The following is a 25,485-nucleotide window of genomic DNA, read 5'->3' as shown; positions in this document are numbered from 1 at the left end:
ATTGGTGCCAAAAAAGCCGGGGGGGGGCGGGGGGGGAGTCCAGATGAATGGTCTAAAACCAAAGTCATTCATTTTGGTAGATATTTCCTTTTGCTTACATGATTTATAGTTAATCATCTTAAATAGTTACTCGGCAGTTCTGCAAATAAGAATTTGATAACTAGTTTCTATTAGAAGGTACATCAGAAAATTATGTTCCTCCAAGATACAAATTTCATGGATGCTTTACTGATGTTTTTTATTCCAAGCTAAAATGATTGTTATTATGCTCAGTGTCAAGATCTTTGAGGCCTTGATCTCCCATAGCTGGTGCTCCCGGCAGACACCAACTTCCTTCCTAAAGAGGATGTCGCTGGGACCTTCACTTAAAGCCCTTTTTTGTGTTAACAGTAAGAAAGCTTAGAGACACACTCAGTGACCAACCCTGGTGAGGGTAAAAGACCTTACAGAGCACAATAGTCTAACTCGCTCCTGGTGCTATTTATTTTTCTGAGTCTCACTTTCCTGTTGCCCCACTTTCCTCGCCACTTATTTTTCACTTTATCTTGCGTGGTATTAATAGGTAATCCACCTTAAATCTTTTCTGGAACAAGGCAGGGTGTAAGTAAACAAGTGAAAATGAACTGATCTATTGAATAGAGTTATTTAGTATTGTCCATCTGAACATTGAAAAAAAAAAAAAATTATCTGCCAAAAACAACTATTTTGTTTTTGGCATGGTAGCTGCTGAGGTTTTCTTTCAAATAGAAATTGCTCAACAGGTTCAGGGGCGTCCTGTTGCTCCTGTAAGGCACATGATATTAGGACTGTGCATCTAGACAGACAAGGATGCCACCTTGCCCTCTGCTGTGGCTGAAAGGTGGGCAAAGCAGAGCCATGCAGCTGCACAGATAGCAGATAGTGAGGTACTGATGGAAACGGTACTGCTAACATCACCTCTCCAGACTGTCTTAGGAAAAAAAACACCTCGGTAATTAGCATTTGAATAGTACTCTGCAATTTGCAAAGAAGTTTACGCATATGGCATTGTGCTCAATCCTCACTGTAACATTAATTAGGTTTATGCCACTGAGGCTTCAAGAAGGCAAGTGTAGTGAACAGAGGAACCAGGATTCAGACCTACCTATGAGGCTGCATCTTTATTTCTCTGTGTTCTCCCTGTCCTTTCATCACACTCCAATCGTTTCATCCAGGCATTATAAAGTCTGGAGTTATTTGATAGTGAAAGGCTTTGGAGTTAGGCCTGAGGTTAAATGTCAGATTTCTCATTTTCTAGGATTTACTTCAGGTCACTGTATTAGGTTCCTAAGGTTGCTGTAACGAATTACCACAAACTGGGTGGCTTAAAACAACAGAAATTTATTCTGTCAAAGTTCTGGAGGCCAGAAGCCAAAAGCAAGTATCAACAGGGCCACAATCCCTCCAAAGGCTCTAGGGAGAATCCCTTCCTTGGCTTTTCTTGTTTCTAATGGCTCCAGGCACTGTAGCTACATCACTCCTATTTCTGCTTCCGTGGCCATGTTGCCTCTATTTGTCTTCTCCTTTGAGTGTGTGAACCTTATAAGGCCACGTGTGATGCATGTAGAACCCATTTAGGATAAGCTCCTCCTCTCAAGATCATTACCTCAATCATGTCTTTTGCCATATAAGGTAATATTCACAGGTTCTGGGGATTACAATGTGGACATATCTTTTTGGGGTCCACCATGCAACCCTGTAAGGTCGCTGAGCATCGTGCCCCCTTCCATAAAAATTACAGTAATATCACTTACCTGAAGGGTGAAGATTAAATAAGATAATCTAAATAAAAGAGTCCAATATTAAACAGATGCTCAATAAAAGAGTTGTGTCCCTTTTTTCTCATCAAGAGAGCTGCTAATATAATCACACAAATTTTTACATACCTTCTCTCATTTGTCCCATTAGAATAATTTCCAAATATATGTTCAAATATCCTTGTTCTTTCATTTTCTCCTGAGATTCCTTTTCCTAATAAACTGTATTCCTTTCGAGACAAAGAGTAGTACACTTAAAAATATTTTTTTTGTTGTTTTAGAGAGAGAAGAAAGATGTTCATATCAATCGATTGCATATGCCCCTACCAGGGATGGAACCCACCATCTTTTAGTGCACAAGACGATGCCCCAACCAACTGAGCCTCACCAGTCGGGGCAGCAATACGCTTCTACAATACATGAATTAGGACAGTGCTCCTCAAAGCATCTATAGTAAGGGACCAGTATTAATTTTGTAAGATAAAATGTAAAATGTTGTGGTAATGAAATGTTATAAAAGTTTCCAAACACTTCATCTTGTTGCAGACCAATAACCACTTGTGGAACAGCCCCTGTCCAAGAGCCTTTTTGAGGAACAGAGGCCAAAGGGGACATACGTGACCTTCAAAATAGTCTGATCTCCAAGATTCTGGTTACTGCCTCACTATTATCCCTTAGAATTTCCACAGTGACATTACGTCTCGTGTATTCTCTCCCTTTTTCAGAGATTAAAAATATCAATGTTAAAAGTTAAGTGCTGATCAAATACTGTAATTTTATCAAAATTAATTTTCCAAAAGATAGTCAAACTCTCCGTTTTTGCAAAAGGCTACTTCATACCAAGATTTAACACCAAAAACATAATATCTGTATTTTTCTTCTTCCCAAATGGCCTGAACTATATTCTTATAGCAGGATAGTTGGTTCATTTCTCACGCACCTTCTTTGCATTCCCTGTTTTCACATCCGGATGCATACCTTAGTCATTCTATTTCCCTTCTCCTAGATAAGTTTTGAATGAAGTATTTCTTCCTCTTGATATTTTTAGGCTGAGTTTTATCCCATCAAATCCAAGTGTCCTCAATAACATTATATTTACTCTTTTGCTTTAAAATGTTAAGTGATTTTATCACCTTCTCCTCTGTATTGACATATATCATTTCCTAAGATCATAAATATTATTCTTTGAACTTCTCCATTTTGTTGAGTGAATGAAAGAATGATAATTACTAGGGACCACCTCCACTATACAAATTCTTTCTCTGTCACACCCACTGTTTTTAGTACCTACTTGGTAGTTGGTCTTAATTTTTCTTCCTCCCCTTCATCCATTTATCCTTGTTAAATAGCTCCTCCACTTTGATCCGGGGCCCTTCTCCATTTTCAGTAGTATATCTTCTTGACATTCCTGTCATGACCCAGAAGACAAATTCTTCCTTTGGATGCCTTTATGTAATCAGCTATTACCCGCCTTTCTCTTCCAGAGTCATCACCACAAACCAGAAGAAGAGAGAAAAAAAAATTCACCCAACCACTAAATGTTTTCACTTTCCTACCTAGTCCTAAAGATGCTTTAAGGAATCCTTACAACTGCAGCATTTGCTTCTATATAAATCATCAAAGTAGAGGGGATTGGTGAGTTTGGTGATCTTGGCAGGCTCTCTAAAGTCCTGCTCCAAGAAGGTCCAGCACAGGGACCCATGACCATGCCAAGTTCACACAAGGCCAACTCCTCCTAGCCATCAGAGAGTACATTATCAGATCGTTAAGACATATATGTTTTTATTTGATTGAGATAACACAGTTTCATCAAGTTTTGAATGCTTAGGAATCTCTTGAATGCTGAATAATGCCTCTTCTTGAATATGATGGAAATTGCCCTCCAGGAGAAGAGCCTCATAAAGCTTCCTTGCAGACTAATTTCTTCTTACTCATCCTCAGCTGTGTCACAGTGCTCCAAGCTACTCCCAGTCACAACCCTGGAGTCCTTTCCAGTCCCAAACATCTTCTTATAGACCACAGATATTTAATGTTCTTTGAAAAACAAACAAACAAACAAATAGAAACTGTCCTCTCCTACTCTATGTCCTATGATTTGCTTCTATCCAAGGCAGGCTCTCCCTAAGGTAGACGACAGAGTACAATGTGATTCTCCCACCTCCTCCCTTTCTTGGTACACCTCAGAATAAGTACACAGGCCCTTCCACTTTAAGACAGTGTGATTAATCACTATGGAGAATTAGATGGAGATAATGACAACAAATGTAAAAAAGTTACCCAAAAAATCAAGAAGTCTAAGAGGTATCCTAGTTTTCTTCCATGGCATATAATTACTTTTTCATCTAGAATACTTAGAAAACAGGCTAAGGTGTTGTGGAGATTTTAGTGTCTTCTACAACTTACATTTTAATATCTGTCCCTGTGTGGGGCTCCCCAAGGTGACTGATCTAGCATGCCAAAGGGGGCCCTATTTCAGAACAAAGATTAGGAATACCTAAAGACACCTCTGTACTTCAAGCTATTTCACCCTGAATTTGCATGTATGTCCTAACTCTTCCTGAGACTATCCCACTCTTCCAGCCCTGTAAGTTCTCCTTTTTGTCTTTTCTATCACCCAAGGGGGAAAAGGTCCTTCCTTATTTGCTCCCTGAAGACTCTTCCCCTTGAGGATGCCGGTCCTTTCTCCCCAGCAGTCCTATGATTCACCATTCTGAGAAACCTGCCCTATACAGTGTTTGCAGCATGCTCAGCAGCCAGGTAAAAAAATAAGTTCTACTTACAGCCATTGCTTCTTCACCTGCTGTTCTCAGATGCTATCTGGGTACAGCTTTCCTGATCTTGGCCCTTGTGGCCCCCATCATCTTACTAGGAGCCAGGATCAGCTACCCAATTTTTAGGACCCAGTACAAAATGAAATTGTGGGGTGCCTTGTTCAAAAGATACTAAAAATTTCAAGACTTCAACAGGAGAACATCAAACCAAACGCATGACCCTCTGAGTACAGGAGGCTATGCAAATACATAGGCTACACTCTCACGAAGCTGGCCAAGCCGAAACATGTCTTTCTGGAATTTTGTTCTTGTGATAGTCTTCAATCTTCCTTGCTTAAAGGTATGCTCTTTGGCTAACGTCACCATATTTATGTTTCAGATTCAGTCAATTTACAGTAAGCAAGGCTGACATCTCTTTACTAGTCAATAATGTAGTCCTACTCAGGTCAGGTTGTTGGTTCCACGTACCTCCTAAATTCTCTGAGATGACTGACAGGAGTGTCCAATTTCCTGGGAAGTAATTGTTTTAAAATAAAAATTCTATAATATAAAAATAATTTCAGTTATTTAATCATCACTTTTTGAGAACTGGTTCTAAGCCCAGCAGCATGCTTGATGCTAGCGATACAGAAATAAAGAAGATGTATGACCTCGTGTAGTTCATAACCTAGTAAGGGTAGGTAATCCTAGAGAAATAATTCTAAAACCATCAGAGCAAAGCTCTACTAGAAGGATGCAACTTAAAAAACAAAACCAAAAATAATTATGAATTTGCCTAATTTCTTCCCACAGAAAAAGATATTTACTTCATAATACCTACTTGTTGACATAGATTTCCCTTCCCCTTCTTCTCGTTTTTCATCTGGTTCACCCCTGTGTTCTTCAACACATCCTTCTCCCAGTGTGGAACCTACAGAGGTGTTCCTCAAACACCTTCACCCTCTCCTTTAGGAGAGAAACAAGTTATAATTACTGCAAACATCATTGGCCAATCCCTCAAGAACCAAAGACACATACCTACCCATTCTGCCACAGATTGCAATAGTTCCTTTCAGTATATCCTGACTCTTTCAATAAAATAGCAGTGCTTCTGAACTGGCTGTGGAAAAAGCCTCCTTCTTAGAAAATGTTTTTTTATATCATGGGTTATGTTATAAACTGGCATTGTCCTTCTGCCCTAGATGAGTATCTACAATAAGTAAAGGGATAGGTAAATTGCTGACACTCCAGGAAAACTTCTTCAACTCCAAAATTAATTGTACAAGCTTTAAACTTCAAAAAGGTTAAAAAATAGACATGAAAACAGCTTTAGGAAAACTTCATCAGGTTCTATTGGCACTACAGCCAATGAGCAGACTACTTTTTTTAAATGTGCTGCATTTTTACACTGCATTGGTCCTCATAATTATTCTTTCTTTTCTAGAAAATGATTAGCCTTACCCATGAATGACCCAAGAATGAGTGATCACCTATGTCCTATATATTGAAGGGTGTTAAGAAACCTCTGTTTCTCTGAAATTTCATCTGCACTGGCCTGCCCTGATTCCTGAAATTCCATCACTACAGTCATTCCTGCAAGTGGCGATGTAATTGATTAGATTCTTTCCAAGTGATAGCTCAGATTGTGTTCAGGGGAAAGTGGAAAGAGTATGAAAGTACAGGAGATGAAAGGAGAATTTGCATAGTAGAAATGAAAAAAAATAAACCTGCCTGTTTTACAATTGCACTTATGGGCCAGAACCACTACCATCCCACCAAGAACTTGTTCTGATCTTGTCAGTTGAGGTCGTGTTACTCAATGGCCTATGAAAGGGCCACAAACTGGAGATCATAAAAAAAAAACCCAGGCTGATATGGGTTTATTTGACACCTAATAAAACAGTGCTTGCATTACTTGATCTTCTCACCCTGAACACTTTGATATCAGCTGAAATTCTGCAGTGGCCTCTCTGAGCTGCCCATTTCCCATGGCCAAAAGAGAGAGTAGGAAAAGACACTTTGCTCATCCTCAAGATTCCTGAAGAGACAGCTGAGTCGAAGGCAATGATCCCCCAGCGCTGGTTGGCAGATCATCAGAAGAGGCACCATCCTCTGTGAAGCAGACCTATCTAGGTAGGCAATAGCGGTAGGTATCAAATTAGCCGTCCTATGTATTGGCGGCAGTAGATTATAACAGAAAAGAGCATGGGTGTGGAGTCACATAAACCTTCCGAGCACTGCTACTGTTATCTTTTGACATAGGTTAGGTCACCTCACCCCTCTGAGCCTCTGTTTCTTCATCTTTGAAACAAGATAATGCTGTTCTCCCACCCACGATCCCGCAGGGATGTGGGGAGAATATACATGGAGCCTGGCACACACAGGCTTTCAACAAATGCAGTTGTCCTCCTGCTGTAGTTCCCTATTTGATTGGAGTATATAAAATTACCATGTTCTGCGCTATTAAAGTTGTTCATCTCAATCCAGGGAAAGAAGGATCTTTTTTTAAAATTTTTATTTCATTCCAAATATTCTAGTTAAACTATAGTTCAGCTATTCCCAGAAGTTATATTCCCCCAAGACCAGAGAATAGATCTGAAGTTCCTATTGCTCAATACAAGCTTTAGATCTGATCTCCGTGCATGAAGGAAAATTCAACTCTCTTCCGCATAAAATTAGAAATGGGGGTTTGTTATGATAAACATTTACTCAAATCAGTTACTCTCATTTATTCCAAGAATTCCCAACAAATGAATTTACAGCATTCTTTGAACCACTTATTTATTGCTCTAGAAACATCAGGGGGAAAAGGAAATGAGAAGGCATCCCCCCAACTTACTGTGTGAACATGCAAATACTTAATGTTTTAGGGACACACTAGAAAAGTGTTCCTGACAATTTGCCTGCAAAGATCCCTCCCCCAAAATGCTCTAATTTATCTATGCAGCTCAAAGAATAAAAATTGGTGGCTTTCTGAAAACAAAAACCTGTAGCCTGGACTCAACAAATAAAAAGGCTTAACCCAAGGCTTCAAATTCCTGAGGGGGGAGTTTGCCATAGATCACAGCAAACTGATCATGCATGGAAAGGCTGACACAGCAAAAGAGTTGCTAAGGAAAGGAAGAGAAACATGAGGGAGGAAAGAAAACGAGAAGAAAGGAAGAAAAAGTGTTACTTTCTCCTTTCTGAAAGAATTTCTGAAATGCTCAATCCTAGGTAAATATTCAATCAGATAATTACCTCTGAAAAGCTTTGCAAATCCCAGAGAGTAATGGAGTTGGGCAAAATGGTGTTTGTTTGGGGCCCCCAGTGAGAAATAATAAATTCTTGGTGATTAATGGCACTTATGTGCTCTTGGCCATTGAAAACATTTTCTGCTCTTGAGTCACAACGGAAGCTACAGCTTGAATTTTATTGTTCAATTTGCTTTTTTCTTTCCTGGGGGAGCCAGCACTGGATTTAGGAGTTGAAAGTTTAGCGAGTCAGCAGGACCCCAAGGGAGTGAACGCTGAGCTGAGCCAGTGAGGATAGTGCCAAAGATGATCTACCCTCAGTGAAAACGTGGGATTCAGGAAAGAAAAACGAACAAAGAGTGATTATAAAGACTGACGCTCTGTAACTTAGACCAAATTTCTTGGCTAGGTTGGCAAATTTTCTTTTTTAAAAACAAACAAACAAAAAATTTCCTGGTTGACAGTTTTTAAACTCTTCCTTTTTCCATTTTTGGCCCACTGTCAGAGGACGAGCTGGTCCTCCCGGAGGGCTGGAGAACGGGGGAGTCTTGGGGGAGAGCGCAGCAACGCTAGCTGCGAAAAGGAGGCCTTGAGAGTCAGGGAGCTGCAGGGGGTAGAAAAAAGACCATTTTGCTCAGGAAATGATTGGTTTTGTTGGTCTTCATGTTTTTTTCCCTGTGTCCTTTACAGAAGTCCTCTAACTTGGGCCTTGACTGAGCTTTACCTAAACAGGACAATATTTTTGTGATCTTTTTCAAGAACATTTTAGTTACTCTTTAAAAAAAACCATACGTGTCATTTTCCCCAGTCTTGGCAGTGGCTGAAAATAGAGCAAACTACAGGACTTTTGGGGGAGCAGTCGACCATACTGAAATCTAATATGGTTTTTGTCAATCTGGTGCATGGTTTTCTTTAACCTTACGTTTCCCATCTGTAAAATGAAGAGGACTCCAAGGTTTATAAAGACAACAGATATGAGGTATTAGATTTGCATAGGCTGGGAGCTAAGATTTTTCAGGAATCTAAAAGGAACAAGCACAAAATCAATAAAAAACTATATTGGATAATATCCCACCTCTCTCTCCTACCTCCTGGGACCACCACAATCCAGGTCTGCTAAGTTCACCAATGAAGGTGCATCTTCTTAGGTTGAGTAGTTCTACTGAAAACTTGGGTAGATTCTGTTCTATTTTTCTGTGTCCCAATTTCCTGTAAACGATAAAACTGTAAAACAAAAAGTAATAAGACCCGAATCTTCCTGCCGGGGACTTGATGAAGATGAATTAGACACTGACGGTCAGAAAAAGATGGAAGGCTCTTCATGACAGAGGCCAAAGTAATTCAAAATGAAAATCATCAATTTGACTGTGCTCACATGTTACTTAAAAATCAATGAAGAAACAAAGTTAGGGAACCCTGGAGCCATTTTAGCACCCCCGCTTTTGCACTCAGCTCTAACTTAGCAGACTTGAAATACCTTGGCTCTGAAAATCCAGTCAATCATCATTAATAATGATATTTTTATAGCACTTTAAAAATTGAAATTTCCAGAGCCACTTTGATAGATGCCCTGTCACTACCTTGTCATTTGCGTAATTTTTTTCTGGATTGGACTTTGTGTGTTTTTTCTCTCCTCTATTAAAAAAAAAATTAACAGACAAAATAAAAAAAAAAGCAGAAGAATTTCTTCTGATAGAAAAATTCATGGAGATGGCACAGCCTGCCCTCTCTATAAAGCCCTTACTAATGAGGAGAGTGATTTAATAAATTGGACAAGAACTTTCAACTTTCATGTATTTGAGAAGTTAAAAACAAATGCCTGCCTGTTGCCTTCAGATCCAGAGAAAGTGTTCAATGAGTTTGCACAAAGATGAAAAACATCTAGAAGCAAAAACTGGGTTGTTTCCTCTGATACACAAACATCTCTTCTTGAGCAATTTACCTGTCTGCTTATCTCAGCATGAACCTCAGAAATTAGCGTGACTGTCCCAGAAAATTCAGAAATCTTCCTTCAAAATATTTTAGTTCACTAAGTAATAAATAAATTAGTTAAATTGTCACCTTTTTTTGTCACTGCCTGCCTCTCTCTGTCTCTCTCTCATACACACACACACACTCACACACACACACACCACTGAGTATTCTTTGCCTTTGAAAATGCAGGTGAAATTCATTTCTGTTGTAAGTTCCACAAAGCTCTCCAAGCCTAGGAGAGACCTTGGCAGACTCCAACTCTGAAAGGGAACTCTAACAATTCATGTTGAACCTCTGAGCCAAAAAAAGCCTGAATTTTTCAGAAGTTTGTATGTGGTGTTGTTTTGGTTTGAGTTGGTTTTTTTCCCTGTAACCTCTTTTATACTTGTCCTCCAAAAGACTGCACAAGAATTTTGATCACCACTGGGGGCCTAGGACTGGTGGCTAAAAAGCGAGTTCCTGTCCTGGTGCTGAACTAAAGGGAATAAATGTCTTGGATGTATTGGGTTTCTTCGTCAGGCAAACAAAAACAAAGGGATCTAGTTTACTGGAATAGTTGCAGTGCTCATTAAAATTGATGACTTCGAAGATTCTGTGCCTCTCTTCCTTTACCCAGGGCCATCGGCCAAGAATCTGCAGCGCTGTTAAAAACATCATGTTACTGGGGTGTTGTAAAACAGACCACTGCTGTTGCCTTCGCTCACCCTTCGGGTTTCAGTGTGACAGCAAGAGCGGCTCAGGGTGACTAGAGGAGGGTGGACATAGCCATTCGGCTACAAGACGTCAGTGGCATGGGACCTAAGATGTAAACTGGTGTTTTCTATCCATCAAGTTTGACAAAGAAAGAGAAAAGGAGCTGGATTAGCATGAGGCGGAATTTAGTTTTTTCTTAGAAATGTGAGACTCTGCAAAAGTGTGCCTTTATTTTTGGCACAAATTGCTATAGCAAATTACATAGCTTATCAGATGTGGGTTTTTTGGGCTCAGTGGCAAAGCCACTGCAGGGACTCGTTCTCTTTGTTCTTTGTTCCCGGTGGGAATTTAGGATGTTTCAGGGTCCTCTTATCAGGGACAGGTTGGAATAATAAGTGCTAACAATATTTGTGATCCAATTAAACTCACATTACTCCAACTTAACAGAGAAGGCCTTGGTCCTAAAAAAGATTTCCACTCTGCCCTGAGATATAAGATACAAAGTTTGAACCTATACGACCCAGATTAGCAAACGGGGCCATGTAAACCTCGGGGGCAGTGAAAAGGACAGGACAAGACAGGAGGTCCATCCCAGGGCGCAAGAAGTCTCAAGGACATTCTCCGCACACCCCCTCTCTCCTCCTTTTTGATCATCTGTGTGGACTCACCCTCCTATGGCAGGAACACCCAACCAGAATGACACTTTTGATATACTGATTGTTTCTATTTATTGTGTTGCTGAAAATGGAGAATAGATTAAAAACATGATCTTATAGACAGAAATTTTCCGCTGGCTGAATGAACCATACAGTACTCATAGTGTGTCCATCCATTCATTCATTCACCTACCCCAAGGTAAAGCACTTTAGGGAATGCAAAAGAGATTTTTAAAAAGTGGGACTCGAGGGGGCAAACGTATTCAGAATAGAAAGCAAGGTCGTAGCTAAGAAGCCCCGGGCTCCTAGGCGGGCGGCGTTGTCGGCGAGGGAAAAGTCTGTGCGGGAGGCGCTTCGTGAGGAGCAGCATCTGAGGCAAGATGGGTCTGAATGGAAACTTAGCGATACACAGATTTGCAAGTGTGTTTTCACTTTAGGCCCCTTTCTTCAAATGAAACCTGACCCGGAAATCCAATGCACACAACAATAAAAACAGAGCCCACCTCTCACCTCTCTCCACTTTTAATATCCCTCCCCTGTTGTTCCCCTCTTTCATAAGGGCTCACAGTCCGAAAAATCACTGAAATCTAGAAGGTGCAAGGTACAGAAGAGAAAGAAGGCGCAGTCTGGCTGTGGAGGACAGCGGGGGGAAAGCCCAACAAGGAGGGTCATAGAAACGCTTTGGATCCGCGCAATGAAAGTATTTAGGCAAAGCAATCTGCCTGGAGTCTGCTCAACAGGCTATGGGGACCACTGAAGATTCTTAAGTCGGGGGGTGAGTGATAAAAATGGACATTTAAGACTATTAGTGTGGCAGCCACGTGCTGATGGTCTGTAATAAAGTCCACTGAGGATCCAACTGGAACACTTCAAACAGGAATAGTGGGTCACCGGTAGGGTTGCAGCTGTGAAAATGGGGGTGCTGTCAATGGAAGTTAAAGGAAGTGCTGTGAGTCATTATATACTTGTGTTATGAGATCAGGGACTGTGCCCGTTTGGTCACTAGACCTTAGCATAATAGGTGTATAACTGGCAAGTTAATATTTGTGAAACTAAGAAACTCAATAAATGATGGCATCGTTGATCTTATCGTGGGAACCAAGAGAGCTAAGTTTGATTTTTATCTTATTTTTCTTAAATCAGAAAAATAAATCTAAATGCAGATTTCTTACCCCTGATTAAGACACGGGACTGAAGAATAGTTGAAATATCAGTGATGGGTGTAAAAACTAGGCCATCAACAGCAGTCAAAGCCATGAGAATTAATTAGTTCACCCAAGGAGAGTGAGTTTAAAGACAGAAAAGCAGAGTGAGCTGAGGATTCTCATACAAAAATCAACTGGAGAACCAGAACAGTCAAAATTAAAGAATACTTTTCTGAGGGTAAATTTGGAATGGTTTGCCATACACCCACACTTTGAGACATTTATAAACTGTAACAGGAAGAAATCCTCTTTCAAAAAGTTTAAAACATTAGGGATTTTGGAAGTGAGAATAAAATGTACAATCAATCAAGAGGAGCCCAACCCATTTTTAAGTCCTTATTAGAATTCTGCATTGTATTTGTAGAACAGGATTGACCACCTCACCCCAAATGTCCCTACTGAGAAACACTGGCTCAGACACAGGACTTTTTCTTCCCTTGTTTTGTTTTCTTCTCTTTTTTCCTGTCTCCCACTTTCCTTTGATAACAACACATTAAGCATCTCTTTCCTAGAATTATATAAGCTACATGAAATCCCAAAATCTCATTTGCTGTTCTAATTTTGGTAGCATTCTACCTACATCCTTTTGTTTGTTGTTGTTTTTATTACTGCTTCTGCTATTGTTGTGAGTTTCTTTGTTTTTAGAGTTTTTGTTTGGTTTGGTTTGGTTTGGTTGGTAGAAATGAATGAGAGAAAAGTGCTTGAGTGACACTATGACTCCTTTGTAATCAAAGAAGGTGCCTGTATCCCCCACCCATTCTTACTCAGACCAAGCAACAAATTGATCTTTGTTTTTTTTTCTTAGAAATCATGATAGCCCAAGGACATTACTATGACAGAGTCACAATGTGTATTTTTTTTTAATGTAATACTGTCTTCAAATTATCCCTGTGAGAAATTACACATACTTTATTTGGAAAGTAAATAGGTATCGATTTTTAGCTCACATGCTAAATGCTCTAATTTATATATAAAATTTAAATGTTAAAATTCTAAAGGTATTTTAAAATTACATCTAACATTAATGGCGAGGAGTCTGAGAGAAGAAAACTCTGGGAACAAAAAGAGCCTGCAACCACCAATAGTATTTCTTGAACCAAAGCTATACAGGTACTTTCTAGTCTCAGGCCTCAACTAATGAACTTTTCCAAAGGGAACACCAAACTACCACAACTTTGATGGTTCAGGGACATTACAGAGCCACAGTGATCCTCTGCTAAACCAGAAGTTAGGCTTCAGAAGACTGGGTCTGCTTGAAGCTACCTGGAATCCATGAAACCTTCTTGGAGTTTGTTCACTTATTAGTGCACATGAAGCTCTGAGTGAGCATCTCCGATGTGTCCAGCACTACACGGGCCAAAGGAATATGACACGCCGTCCCTACCCCCAGGGAGCTCCAGCTGGTGGGAGTCCCTGCTTGGGCCACACTCACCATCTTTTCTTCTTCATCTTCCTGAAGACTTGGCAGGTATCTGACTAGAAGCAGGTGGCTCTCTTTGTTTATATCACTTTGTGTTATGAGCATATAAAAACCTTATATAGCTATGATTTAACTTCGTTTGTCCAAGAATAACATCTTTTTTTTTTGTATTCACATTTATATTTTCTCTCGTTCTAATTCTAAATTGCAGATACAGCCAACTTACCTGTCAGGATTTTGTTTGCCCTAACACTTAGCAAGAAGAGGGGCACCAGGAGCCCTCCTCCAGAACATCATGAACGTTGTGAGGAGAAGGGACTGTGGGCAGCTGCGGGGACGAATTGTTCAACTTTCCCCAGGAGTCAGGCTGGGGAGAAATAAATGGAGATGCAGGTCCATGAATACAAACGATGAGCAAGAGGATTTAAAAAAAAAAAAATCATTGAACGCATGATCCTTGCTTTGATGGCACAAGATCAAAATAGGATGGGTACACACCAGGCAAACAGGAAACACTGTGGCATGTGTACTGCTGCTGGGCTGAGTGGGCCTCTGACACATCAGGAACAAAACAGTCAAATCATGGTTTCAGGTTTTCCAAACGCTGCTCTGCACATACACCAACCTCGCAACCACCCCACCATTTCAACAACATAGAATGTCACCTTTTTTAAAAAAAAAGCAAAAGGCATTCTTTCCTAAAACATGCAGCTCACCTATTCTGTAAAGATTTATTATTTTTACATGTGTGTTTTATCCTGTAATTAGAATGATCTTCTTCTGGCTAGGTATCTTGATAGCCTTCCTTGATAGCTAACACACCAAAACCACCTAGTAGATGTTGTTGATCAACAGGAAATTCTCTACAAAGAGAAAGGCCACGCCATATTGTACATCACGTGTTAATGAGGTGTCCTGGGCACTGCTCATTGCAGCTACTCCCTTAAGAAACGAGAATTCCTGAGCAATGGCAGGTAGACTCCATTGGTTTGGAGCCAAAGGCAGCATTACTAAAAAGACAGCCTGACCCTACCTTGCTATCCAGCCAGTGCCAACTGGTTCACCATTCTAGCCAACCTGTTCCTTTGTTTTTGTTGCTTCTACAACCAGAAATTCTTCCCCATTTCAGGACATAGTCATTCTCCATGATTCTGCCTATGAAGCACAACTTCTGTGAATTTTTCAGGTCTCAAAGAACTCAAACACTTCTTAATACCTACAGACAATGATGGTCTGTATTTGGCAGCTTTATTTACTGTCCATGTGTACTCTTCCTTGTTTTCTGGACCTTTGTTTTTTCTATATTTTTGTCTAGATTCTAAGCACTTTCAGAGTTCATTACCTCACAGCATGGTACTGTGATTTTTAAGTGATCAATAAGTCATCAGTGGAATCTATGGCTCCTCAGTGAACCAGAAACGGTAATATTAAAGCACACACACACATACACACGTGCATGTGCTCACATGCACTTGCACATACACACACATGTATTTGCACATACGCATAGCATCATTATTGGGTGCTACTTACTTTGTGTGTTACCCCATTTAATATGCACAACAACCCTCTGAGGTAGGTACCATTTCCATTTCATTGATGGGGAAAATTTAGCTAAAGGAAGTGATATATTTTGCCAAGCATCATCAAGTTAGTGACAGTAATGGACAACACACTTTATTGTCTTCTGATTCAGGACAGTGCCTCCTGTCCCACAGATGTCCTCATAGCAACATATTAGCTAGTGCTCTTTTAAAACAATCTTGATAAGGTATAACCTGTCTCTTCCACCTATCCCTGCTTTATTCTTCTGAACCATTCCCCTTTTACCATGAGTAATGAGTGGCCCCAGCTTATGGACATTACCCAGCATGCCAGGAAATGTTGTGAGAAATAATAACAGGATCTGCTTCTCAGCGATTGTTCGTGTAAAAACACCACCACACTCTATATTTCCCAGCATATGTGTCATAAGGGCCATTCTACTCACTGGCCTGTGGACTTGCTCTTCCTGCCTCCTGAGTCAGTCAGAATCTGAACATCTGAGTGGATGTGTGTCAACCTCCTATGGAGGAAAAACATCAACACAAACAATACAGTTTGTAAATATCAAGAATCAAAAGGTTCACAACCCATCCACAAGGATTATGCCACTTGGTACTAAGAACATCTCTGAAATGTAGATAACACACACAGTATGACTGTCCCCAATTTACAGGCGAAGGAATCGAGGCTGAGAAGTTAAGTGATTTACTGAAAGTTAGCAAGTGGCAAAGCCTTCCGTAGAATCCAAGTTTTTGCTTTTTTTTTTTTTTTTTTCCAAAATGTGATCTTTCCCCCAGATACCAGGAGAGGAGGAGTTGAATGGAATGAAACCAGTCACATGACAAGGCCTGGACAAGGGTAAGCTTGCACGAGAAGCTAAGAGCCAGCGGCAGTGTGGAGAGAAGACCCTTTCTGTAATGGAAGGAAGACTTGACATGATCAGGGAGGGATGGAGGCAGGGACAGGAGAGTGGACACCTGTGGCCTAGAAGTTGGCAGGAGAGACTGTTCTCCAATGTTCTTGTTCAGAAAGTAAGTATATTTGAAATGCTGAGAACTCCACATATACTCTGTTAATAATTTACCAATTCAAACCATTAAAGATGTTGACAAAAGCTTTTTCATTTACTATGGGTGTCCATGGGTGATTTGAAACCACTCATTACCTTTCTAAGCTCCTGGGTTATTTCTGAGTGTCCCAGCTAATTGGCAGCAGCAAAAGCAGCTTGGGCCAGCATCGGATGGAGTTTTAGTTTGAACACACAAAAACCCTAATTCCACACTCAGGCGTTTTGCCACTAATTCGCTGAGAGACTTGCTGGCCCAGGCCTCTGTAGGCAAATTCTATTTGCCAATAGATGAAACTTGTAGGGTAACTGGATAACCCTGCATGAGGAGCTCAATATTAAAAAAATAAGTATGTATTCCCAGAAGAAGCCCATCAGGACGTCACCAGAGTTGGACATTCAATGGAAGCAAAGACGCTGAGCATCCTTATAAATCAGATATTTTTATTCTTTCAGAACCTTCTAAGTTTACAGGGACTGATGTTCCTGAAGTGAAAGGAACAAACTTACCTTGCAGGATGAATGAATTCTTTTAAGCTATTATTTGTAAATAAAAACCAAGCAGTATATAGTAGTTGCTGTTTTAAAGTTTTGGATTCTTACTCCATTTCTGAGATCTCTAATCCCCCTGGGTAAGTGTATCAGTTAGGATGCATTTGGCTACAAATAACAGAAAATGCAGCTAACAATGGCTTAAACAATGAGGGCATTTATTATTTTTCACAGTACCAAGCCCAGAGCTCTGGAAGTCCCAGCATACTTAAGGAGGCAGCTCCATAACTGTGTCCATCTCTCTACTGGGACATGCATTCAGGACATGCTGTCCTTGCACACTAGCTCCCTTCATGGTCCTCAGGTGGCTGCTGAAGCATCCATGTTACACATAGATGATGAGATCCAGAGGTAGCAACGGAATGTCTCCCAGTTGTGTCCTTTTTCAAAGTAAAAGAAACTTCCCAAGAAGCTTGGTCAAACCATGTCACACGCCTAAGCATAAACCCAGTCACTTAACAAAGCTCATGAGTAGAATCTCCATAAATGACTGGCCCTAATCAAGGTGCACTCCCGAGGGCAGGAGACGTGTCTCAGCCTGCCTTCGAACATATGGCCACTCAGTGGAGGGTAAACAAAATTAGAGAAGAGGAGGAAAGGTGAATTTTGCAGGCAATGAGGATTATCTGCCGTATTAAGGAAACTCCTAGGAGCCTTCTTTATTCAGCTGTCTGAGTAATAATTCGACTAGAGGTCACCACTAAAATTTCTCCAACTGCTAAAATTCCACCATTAAAAGATGAAGATGACTCTATAACCCTACTTAATTGAAGAATCAACATGATTTAATAAAATAAGATATTCCCAGAAAACATTAGAAGTTGGAAGGAATTAATATACAATATGTCAAATGAATGACCTCACTCTTAAAGTTCACCATCCACTGATCTCTACATTTCTGGGAGATATACAAGGCTACGTGATGAGGAAAGGTAAACTCAGACAGGGAGAAGCATAATGAGTAGCCCTCTCCTGCAGTTTCTGACTTCGTCCAAATCATCAAGACCCGGGTAGAAGTGGGAGAAGTCGAACTACAACAAACGACCTCCACACTGGGTGTGCTATCCACGTAGGGTGCAACAATGACCCACCCAGGCCTGGGAAGAAAGTACTGGAATTCCTATGTATATTTTTATCTCATCTCTTAGTGCATATGTATGATTTTTTTATAATGTGCAGAGTGCATTAGAATGGTAGTAGTGCATGCGTATAATTTATGTAGGAGAGAAGGTGTGAGCCGATATATTTTTCACTTAGAGACTGCCGTTTTAAATGTTGGAGACATTTGTGTAGATCACGTGAGCATTTTGATGATTTCAACTGTAGCCCAGAACTGGAAGGAAAACACATGTGCGGGACCTGAGACAACTGGATTTGTGATTGCCCCACACTGATTAAGCAAGGCAGCCCTGAATCTCAGTTTAGAATACTTGACTTGCAGTAAAACAGAGATGGCCAGTTCATTTTTATTTGTTGATCCTTTCAAAGGCTCTTACTTTGTTTACCTGGAGACCACTTCTATCATGGTTTTCCTCCTCTCCCTCTTCCAAAGCATCTCCTGTTTTAATAAGTATTAGGCTTGGTCTGTCTGGCTCAACATAAATGTGGCTGTCGGGTGCAGTTCAGGAAGTCGGAGAGCTTTGTGGGCTCCCTCAGTTTGTTTGCTCAGTCAATTAACAATAGTGCATCTACTAAGTGCTAGACAGGAGGCTACAAAGATTTACTCAAACTCCTAGAGTCCTATGTCTAGAAGGAATGCTCCCCAGTCTGGAAAGAAACCACAAAAAAGCGGTACAATAGTGTATTAGCCACCTATGGGGGGGGGGGCACACAAAGCAGCAGACTGAGGTGGGGGGAGGCAGGAAGTCCGAAGTCAGAGGTGGGTAGGAGTGGGTGTCAAGAACCCCCTCTGGGAAGAAATGGCTCTTAACCCTTTACTGAGTCTTGAAGAAGAGCAGGTCAAGTGCCACATTCCTTTCATCAGAAGAAACAATGGCAAGGCCCTGGACACTCCTTCTAAGGAAGGAGATGCAGGTAGGTAGCCGGAGAGAAGGAGAATCTTTTTCCCTTTGTGAACCTTATCTCTGTCTCCTTCCAGCCTCCAGGGACTCTGAAGGTGTGGCCTGGGTGTGGGCCTTCCACTCAAGGAATGCAGCTTTCCCTAGATAATTTCCAGAGTACTTAAGGGCATGGGAATGCAAGACTCCCACAGCTGCCTAAGTGCTGGGGACACCAAGGCAAATGTGTTTCCAGGGGCGCTTCACAAAAAGAAATTAGACAGTAATGGTATTGACAAATGGGGGGGTGGAGAGACAAACATGGAGAAGGTGCAGAATTTGGTCTCTATGCTTGTGGCAAGCAACAGGTTAAAAAGGGTTTATTCAATGGGTTTAATCACAGAATCTACTAGAATAAAATTCTAACCTAAACCTCAAATTCATTCTAACGAATCAGCACTTTTAAACTACACATTGGAAGAAAAACCAGACTTTCTACTTAAAAAAGGTTGTTTTCCTTCAGTGCTCGTCCCTTCTTCCACACTTCCGTCTTTCCAGGGTTTGGTTCAACAGTGGCTTAGAATCGGGCTTCCAGCCTTAATTCAAAATAGTCTGGGGTGGTGTAGAAAAAGTATCTAAGTCATGACTCAGCATAAGGGTTCTCAAAGCCACTTCTTTTGCTACATTCAGAAGAAAAGCAGGATTGCTTAATTGCTCCTTCCTGGAACCAGGAGACCACTTCTGTAGGGAAGGGATGCAAAGAAAAAGAAGTCAGAAGGGCAAGAGTAGAGATTTGTTAGAAGAAGAGAAAACCTTTTGTGTAAGAAAAACAAGGACTTTGTCATCAAAGTAGGAAATCCACTAAAAGCACTGTGGTGCTCAGTCCCTGGCGGTCAAAACCCCTGGGGGTGGGGTGGGGGTGGGGTGGTGAAGAGGGAAAGAAGTTAATCTCCATCCAGAATTCTTTAATTAGATGGTTAAAAACAAGGCAAACAAAACCAAAAAGGGGGAGGGGAAGTCTTTTTCGTAGACTTTTGAGCGTTGTTCAAGTGAAACAAGGAACCTGGAATTTGAACTTAACTGGCATGCCATCCCAAAGTAGGTGCTGGCTCTGAGGAAAGTGGCCAGGGGCCATCCTGGAGCCTTCCTTTGCTGCCAGAGAATACACTGACAACTTTATTCTCTCTGAAATAGACGTTAATTTTTAAAATATTTTTAAAACAAATAGGCATTTGCCTCGACTTACAAGGGTCTCACTCACACCATAGTGCCTCCGTCACTTACAGAAGTGCAGAGTCAGCGTCCCTGGGCCCAGAGTCATTCCCTTCCACCCATCCCCCCTTTCTTAGCGTTGGAGTGACGTGTACCCAAAATGCTTCAACACCAGTCTAAAAAAGACAGGGTGAATGCAAGGAAAAGAGTGCAGAAAGGTAACCTTGGCAATTTTTTGGCAATTGTGAAGAATAAAGGGGGAAGTTGCCTGCATCCGGTGACACAGAGGGGACAGTCATGGACGTGCAGCTGTCTGAAGTCTCGTTAGTTTAATATAGACATCTCAGTTCCAGTCATCTCTCTCTCTCAAAGTACATTTCAAAGTACATCACATTGAAATTCTCTGTGATATATTTTCCTGGTTGATTAAAAAGATCCTTTTAAAAAAATAAATCTAAAGCAAACATGGATGTTGACTGCATTTCAGAATGGATTCCATTTCCAAAACCATTGTTGAGAGACATGCTGAAGCAACAATTCCAGGAAGCCGATGGTGACTGGCCCCGGGCTCCAGGTACATGCCAGCTAAAGCACATAAAGAAGTTTTAAAGATTAAATGAGACTACGTTGTTCTTCACTGACCTTTCATTCCTTTTTATGACTGTAGCCAGAACATTTGAAACTGAGATAAAGATAAAGAAGATGGGGTGAGCATGCTTTATTGTCATGTGTTTTTAATTTTATGCTTTTTTTTTTTAATCCTTACCCAAGGATATTTTTTTCCGTTGCTTTTCAGAGAGAGTGGGAAAGAGAGAGAAGAGAGAGAAACGTCGAGGGGATCGAGCCTGCAACCGAGTACATGCCCTTGGCTGGAATCAAACTTAGGACCCTTCGGTCCACACTCTAACCACTGAGCAAACCTGGCTAGGGCACATTTTTTCAAAGTTATGTCTTTAAGGTACATGTCAGTTTATAAAAATAACAAAGTAGTAGTCATAATCTCAGATTCTAATCAACTGTTTGCTTTCCACTGTCAATTGTTTTTGGCTGGTGCTCCCTTTTAAAAATCGTTTCTCAATTTACTTCTTTGGAACTATAAATATGATGGAAGTGGAAATACATCATTTCAAAGTTCTGGACAACTTCTTTCTTCCTGTTTCTCTCTTAGGTTAATCCTGACTGCTGTCAGTGAAAAAGACTCACATACTCACAAAGCAAACAGGAAAAAAGTAAGACCTAAAAAATGACATTGCCCAGAAACGAGAAATGTTAACATTTAGGAAATAATTGTCTAAATTATAATTTTCTAGGCAACTGTCACAGCTGAAGTCTCCAGGGCGTAGCTCTCCAGCCCTGACTGCTGACTTTGCTTCAGTGAAACATACATCAGTGTCACCCACAGTCCTATGGCCAGATCACCTGCCATGCTTGATTTAAACAAAATGGGGCAGGGACTGAAGTTCTGGGCAAAATGTGAGTCATAACAAACACACACTACTTTGTCTGTGCTTCAGCTTGTCATTTCCATTGCAGAAAGTTTGTTTGAGAATTATTGTTGCTCTTACTTACAGTAAGTTTGGCCCTTAGACTCAAGGGTTCTCAATCTAGGAGATAAGAAATGGCAAACAAAAGAAATCCAGTCTCGCAAGAAAGGCAAACACACAATTTCACGTTAGAGGCATGAAATGATCATCAGCAACAAACCAAGTAACAAAAACACAAAATTCAGAAAAGATATATAGGAAATCAATATATAATTGTAAGCTACTAGGAAAAGGTAATCAAGAAATAAATATGGAAGCCGCTGTCGCATATAAGAGAATGCCACAAAAGTATGCATTTTCCCAAGATGAAAGGAGGTCGCAGCAATTTCCCATCACGCACATAGAGATACAAACAGAAATTCAGAGCTGAGCCTGAGAGTCTCAGCTCAGGGCAGAATAAAATTGAAACTCTCAACATCCTCAGCCTAACGGAAGAGAAGGTCTTTTTTCAGCACATCACACAGACATACGTGGGTCATCTTAATCATAATAACAGCCAACATTTTTTCAGCGCCAATTATGTGCCAAGCCCAATTGCCCAGTGAAGTATGATTATGTGCAGTTGGCAGGTGATGAAACTACGACTCAGAGGGATTAAATAACTTCTCGGTGAACCGGAGAGTCAGGACTTAAACCTAGGTCTGTGTGACTTCAAAGCCACATTTGACCACTTCGTTCCATTTCTCTCTTTTATGTTTTTGAGAAACACTTGGCTGGGTAAGGCCTATGATGACCTTTCCAGGCATCACTCTCATAGCCTGAATCCATCTCTGTTTCCAGGAGTTGTTTATAATTATTCTGAGTAAGTTGTTAAACACAGCAATAGATGTTACATATTCTGCCCGCAGCAACGCTCAGGGTAGCAGTGCCATGGGTTTGTTACTAAACGAATACAGCACAGCATCCTTTTCATGCTCGACGCTTACTTTGCCAGCTATTTTCAAAATGAATAATTTTTGTATTCACGTCAGTCATATCAGTTTTGATCTCATAGATATTAATCTCAGCTTTTCCTCAACCTTTAAAGTCTTTTTCCAAACTTCCCTCTTCTTCTCTTCCACCACTTTTATTGCCAATCTTCTTCTATTGATTCCCTCTTAAATTAATTTGACCAGAACTGCCCACAAAAATGCAGGTGCAAATGCACCCTAATTATAAACCAATAAAACAGCATTTGGTGTGGTTTTTCAGCACTCTTCCTGATGCTGTGTGGTTTTTCTATTCTTTTTTCTTTTTTCCTGGAAGAGTTTTCTCAATGAGCAATTTTCTGGATCTTGAATATGTTTCCTGGTTTCTATTTCCTTCACCTTGTACGTATCGGATGAGGTCCCCTAGAGCAGTGGTAAGGCACACAAGCTCTGAATCAGGCTCCCTAGGTTTAAATCCACCTCCACAGTTTACTATTTGCATAATCTTGGACCAGTTAATTATCTGAGCTCCATCACTAATGAATTGAGGATAAAAATAGCAACAACTTTATGTGGCGGTTAGGAGGCTAAGTAAAAAAAAAATAAAAATAAAAAATGTCAAGTGCTTAGAACAGTAGCCAGTACATGGTGAGCTCTTGATAAGTATTGTTTTTTGCTATTACTGAAAACCTCTCCAGTGTTCTAGTTGCCGATTTTATCTCCACTTATACAGATTGATCAACTTTCTGCATTTATCTCTTTTTTAGCTTGCCTCCCAACCAAAAGCATTTTCTCAATAAATCTGATACATCTAATGCTGAGTGTGATTACTCTCATGCTTCATGGAATTTAAAAATAAATGGTAAGCACTGAACTTTGGCATTGAAGTATTTATCTGTTGAAGGATAGTATAAACATAAGCCCATAAAACACTTTTTATTAACTGTAAAAATGCTATTGAGGCTATAATATGTTACATATTATTTTCTATGTGAGTCCTATGAAAGAAATTTATCTGTTCTTGGTATTTGGAATAGTTAGGCTGCTCCTAAACTATCGTTTTGTTTACTTTTTAAGGACCCTGTGTCTTTTGCAAAGAAAGTTTTGTGTCATCCACAGATTTAGAAACTAAAGCTCATTTGTAAATCTTTTTTATAACAAGGAAGGACTTTACACTGCTCCCTTTCCATTTCCCCATCTGAAATTGTTTACAGTACCGTTCATTGCTTGCTTTCAAGTTGGTTCCCCAACTGTGACTAATCATCTTCCTTCCCCCAGTAAGAAAATCACTGGGGTACTCCCCTGAAAATTGAATTATCAAATGCATTATGAAAATCTACATATATTCCACCCACAGTGTTCTCCTTATCTGTATGCAAATTTACATCATACTACAAGGCAATTAGAGCTCCTAATTGCTTAATGGAGAAATCTTTTCTCCCTCTTTTCTAAATGTAAGTAAGTGTTCAATGTTCCTAGTTTTATAGTCTGCCTAAAACAGAGGAGAGCCAGAGATCATAATCTTCTGGGTCTGTGCTAGATTTCTGCTTGGTTCTGAGTATAAATTATAATCTACTCAATATTACAGCTGTGGCCAAGCAGTTTCTCAATTTGCTCCATTAGCTCCTTCAGGGCTTTGGGGAATTCCTTTTGCTGGCTCAGTCTTTTTTTGTGTGTGTTTTTTTTTTGACACAGGTCAGTTTAGAATGGTCCGTTTAAAGCAAAGCAAGAAAAGGAGTTTGACAGCATCCAAACAAGGAGCAGAGAGGGGATGAAAAGAGACACCCTGGGAAAAAACATCATGCAAAGGATTCTTTAGGTTTGTTTCTAGGGACCAAGGTAGCACTGACTCAGAGATACTCTCACCAATGACCCTCATCACACCCCAGCAATGCACTTTACTTGGTCCCCCATTCAGCACCTGTTGGGGCTGGGTACTGTGCTAGCTGCTGAAGATGCAGAGGAACAAAAGAGACCAAGTCCAGACCTTCACAGAGCTAAGATTCTAGAGGAGATGCACAGACAAGTGAGAAGAAATGAAATAACTGAAGACAGTGTTGGTGATCAAGTGCTATGAATGACTTATCAGAGAAATGCAATAAAGAAAGCTGAATACCCCTGGCTAGGGAAATCTACCATCTGCCTTTAAACTTGGAGACATTGGAAGAATAACTATCTCCGCTGAATAACATGAGAACTTTTGACCTGATAGGCTCTTGAGGTCACAAGCAAGGTCTGGCTCAGATCAAAGCAAACGGCAACACTAACTAAAGGACTCAGATGATAAGTCAACATTTCACCTTCAGAGAAGCATTAAAATATGCAGTCGTCTTAGTCAACTCTGGCTGCCATAACAGAATGTCATAGACTGGGTCACTTAAACAATAGGAACTCATTGAGTTAGTTTATTTAGTTTAGTTCTAGAGGCTGGGAAGTCCAAGATGCTAGCTGATTTGGTTCCCCATGTTCCTGGCTTGCAGGTGAACATCTCAGTCTATCCTCTTTGGGGGGGGGGGGGGACGACTTTATTCTCCCTTTCTCTTCTTATACGGGCACTAATTTCATTATAAGAGGCCCCACCTTATGACCTCTTCTAAATGTAATTACCTTCCAAAATCACTACTTGCAATACCATCACATTGAAGGTGAGAGCTTCACGACATAAATTTGGCAGAGACATATTCAGTCCATAACATCAAATGTGAACATCCTACCAGAGCATGTTTGAACATTATTTGTCCTGTATGCAAAGATCAGAGCCTCCACACCACAAATCAGTGGTCTGGCTCTGATGGTGAAGGCAGTCTTGGCCTCTCTCGCAGGACCCCTCTTCCATGGTAGCCTGCAGAAGGGGCTCCAGTGTTGCCCAGCCTTGACTACAATGCACTATGGTCCCAAGTTTCTATGACAAATCTCTTGTCACCTTCTTGTCAATTCCACCTTGGGAGAGAATTG

The sequence above is a fragment of the Miniopterus natalensis genome, chromosome 5 (assembly GCF_054644295.1).
Source record: "Miniopterus natalensis isolate mMinNat1 chromosome 5, mMinNat1.hap1, whole genome shotgun sequence".
Taxonomy (NCBI): domain Eukaryota; kingdom Metazoa; phylum Chordata; class Mammalia; order Chiroptera; family Miniopteridae; genus Miniopterus; species Miniopterus natalensis.
This window is presented reverse-complemented; position numbering follows the sequence as displayed.